Source organism: Littorina saxatilis, unplaced genomic scaffold, assembly GCF_037325665.1.
Source record: "Littorina saxatilis isolate snail1 unplaced genomic scaffold, US_GU_Lsax_2.0 scaffold_550, whole genome shotgun sequence".
NCBI lineage: Eukaryota > Metazoa > Mollusca > Gastropoda > Littorinimorpha > Littorinidae > Littorina > Littorina saxatilis.
The window spans coordinates 17,278-21,045 of NW_027126567.1; the positions used below are offsets into that span (position 1 = coordinate 17,278).

Genomic DNA, 3,768 nt, shown 5'->3' on the forward strand with positions numbered 1-3,768 from the left:
ATCCTTTTCTCCGTGATCAGAAATGAAATTCACACCACAAAAACACAAAGACAACGCCGGTCCGGCTGGATGATTGACAGCTGCTGAATCCGAGACTCACCAATGAGCGGTCCCCAATGCTACAGCCTTGTGCCATAACTGTTATTCAGATTTCTGCCGAATAAATTGCTTTGAACTGACAATATATATTCGTTTAATTGACTTTGATTTGTTTTTGCCAAAATTATGTACTTACTCGGCGGTTCAGTTTGGATAAGAACTACGTTTTGTGTGCTGGTGATAAGAACTGTGTGTGCCACATAGACGTTCTTTGTTTAATGACAGGCTGTTTAAAGGTGTTGAGCGTTACATAATTAAGACAGTTACATACATTAAAAGTAACAGGCTCTGTGATTATTAAGTATTCTATAACAGGACTTTATTCAGTACTTTTAAAGCGACAGGCCTTACACAAATGTGTACAATTTTGGTCGTATATTCTTAAATATTTTTTTAATGAAAAATATGATTTTAAAATGAAAAAAATATGGAACGCTTCACGAATTTGCGTGTCATCCTTGCGCAGGGGCCATGCTAATCTTCTCTGTATCGTTCCAATTTTAGTATATGTACTGCGTGAACAGTACACCAAACCCTGGTATAAACAGATATTAATACCCTACCCTGACCCTAAAGATTACCATACTGGTGTGAGAGCCAAATAACAAATACTAACAATTAAAAAACCCAGGCTTAGACCCCAGTTCAAACGCGCCTGTCGGCCTCCTTATGCTCAGGTAGTGTGTTTGTAATTTTTCCAAGTTATAGATCTAAATCTTGCATGTACAGAAACATCTAAGACGAAGAAAAATATAAATGTTAACAGTGTTTTTTTCCAGGGCCTCAGCGACGTCCAGCTTTTCCCGCAAGCGAGGCTATTGTTAGCTTCCTCTAATCGACCCACAGGTAAGCCAATCAACTCACCTGGCCGTCTCTCACCTGTGCGCTAATTTTAGATGTGACGTGTGCAACGCGAAGCCGAGGCAAAGCGTATCGCGTCAGTACGGCGCAGCAGTCTCACCTGCTCAGGTGTTGCTTCATAGTCACACTGAAGACCGAGACAGAATGGAATACTAACACTAAATCTGAATAAAATGCTTCATGTGTCATCATTAAAATGACAAGAGTTAACACATTGAAAAGTTAAATCAGTGGATTTAATGTTTTCAGCAAGTAGGTCGACACTCGAAACAGACTGTTGTGTATTGATCGTCATTCAGCGGGGTTTTCCACACAGTAGCTGTTACTCGTGCAGGGAAAGGATACGGGAAAACCGTTAGCTGAACGGATCAGTATAAACGTCAGTTTATATGCGTCTGTTGTGCGAGAAACATTTAGCAGAGCTTAAGTTGGTGTTGGCATGCAAAAGAGAAATTTAGTCTTCCAGTTTTTATTTGCTAATGAGACATCTACAAGTATTTCGGAAAAAGCAGTAAAGATAGTGTACATCCATCATGATAGAAAAGGCACTTGCCATTAGAATTAGTGTTAAAGATGTACACAATTGAAAATGCACTGAACCTACTTCATATAAATAAACGAGTAGAAAGAACAAACATAACTTAGCGCATAACCACTTCATGTCCCAAATAGAAACTTATTCTGGGGACACAAATAGAAACTTACATACAACAAACATAAAAGGACAATTAAGAAAACTATGTATTTGAACATTCATGAACCTACTCGGCATAGAAAACAAACACAAAAACGAAAGATAAAAAAAAATGGAAAAAAGAAACAAACAGAAGAAAACAAACATAACTCTCTTGCAAAAGTATTAGAAGACAACAACAACACAAAACAACAAAACAAATAAAACCAACAAAAACAACAACAACGACAACAACAACAACAACAACAACAACAACAACAACAACAACAACAACAACACCAACAACAACAAACAGGCAAATGATCTGTCAGCAGCATTTGACAGAAGCTAAAATTCGAAAACTACAAAGAGCTAAAAAGAGTTGAACATTTCTTTTTTCAAAAAGGATGCGTGTGTTTCTGTGTCCTTATTTTACCGACATCTTGCTAAATATTGTTTGAATTGCATTTTAACATGCTTTAAATTTGTCCTTGCCGTAGTCGTTCCATGATATGTTAATATATTTGGTAAATATCAATAAACACTTAATCTGAAATTACTGCTTAATTCATCACCATTAAACTGACTAGAATTAACAAACTGAAAAGTCAAATCAGAGAAGTTAACGTTATCACCAAGTAGGTCGAGAGTCCAAACCGACTGTTGTGTATTCGGCGTTCAGCGGGGATTTCCACACAGTAGCTGTTACTCGTGTAGCCGTGTGGCGATTTCATGTACTGTTGTCCCTCTCTTTTACTCCCTGTCTATTATCTTCCCCTGACCCAAGTTGTGTCTCCCGCTAGGATTATTGTGTGTTGTAGCTAATTGTAGGTGTGTATGGAGGCTGGTTTCTTATTGGTTGATTGTTTGAACGGGTGCGCGCGTGAGTCAGAATAATAGCGTGGGCTAGAAGAGTACCCGGTGTGATTTCGAAGTGTGAAGACGTGTCAGTGTGCGTATCTTGGATTGTGATGTTTTAGTTGTAGTTGAACGATGTTTGTGTTTCTGTAATAATCAATGCAAGTAGTGTAGTTTGGGCCATTAAAACTGTATTTTGGCGAAGGAGTGATTCGAGGTTTGTTTAGAGAGACTATGTGTGTGTGTTCAGTTGAACAAACGTTTTAGAGCTGGGTTTATATCAGCGAAGTGACTTTCGACCGGGATCGTAATTCAAGTTCCGACGAGTTGTGTGCGGCTGTATATTGAGGAAGGAACTACACTGCTTTCTGGTGTCTACTTTCTGATGTGCTTTCTGGTGTACGTTAATTAAAAGTCACGTTATCGCAACCTCTGTCTTGGCGTCTCATTTATGCTTCCTGGCCTATTTTCCCCCTTCCACTCCACCCTATCACATTTGGCGCTGCGAGCAGGGTTGGGACTCGGCATGATATGTTCATGTAATGGCATAATATGACCACTGAACATTTTCGTGCTGTTCCCATTCTGCGAACTTGGGATGGACAGTGGTCTCCCGGTTCGGAACTTCGGGACGAAGTTCATTTCAAACGGGGGCGATTGTGACAGGGGAGGCTACCGCTCCTTTCACAACGGACTCTGCACCCGGGTTGTTGGCCTTTAAAGTCAACACCTGTGGTTTGTAGAGTTCTGTTTGTGATGGGGTCTGGTGGTTTCCGATTGTCTGTATGTTCATGGAAACCTTCGGGTTTGCATAACAGTTTTTATAGGGCTAAGAAATTAGCCCTAACATTTTCAATCCTGTTTGATTGCACTTCGCTTCCCGAGGTGATCGTAGTGTTTCGGCACTCGGTTACACTCGTGCAGGGAAAGGATATATACGGGAAAACCGTTAACTGAACGGATAGGTATAAACGTCAGTATAACTGCGTCCGTTGTGCGAGAAACATTTAGCAGAGCTTAAGTTGGTGTTGGCATGCAAAAGAGAAATTTAGTCTTCCAGTTTTTCTTTGCTAATGAGACATCTACAAGCATTTCGGAAACAGCAGTAAAGATAGTGTACATCTATCATGAGAGAAAAGGTACTTGCCATGAGAAATAGTGTTTAAACTGTTAAAAATGAAATAAAATAACAAGAAGGCACTGAACCTGGTCCGTATAGATAAACATCGAAAGAACACGCGAAAAGAAAATTTAAAAAAGTAAATATTTGAACATTC

At 39.6% G+C, this 3,768-nt stretch overlaps 1 non-coding gene across 1 annotated transcript; it reads right to left on the bottom strand.

Annotated features, from left to right (window-relative positions):
• Window positions 1-520: 520 nt before the first annotated feature.
• On the bottom strand, window positions 521-626 carry LOC138955005 (U6 spliceosomal RNA). The gene has a single exon (XR_011452059.1). It is a non-coding gene; the product is annotated as a U6 spliceosomal RNA (small nuclear RNA).
• Between the last annotated feature and the right edge of the window lie 3,142 nt (window positions 627-3,768).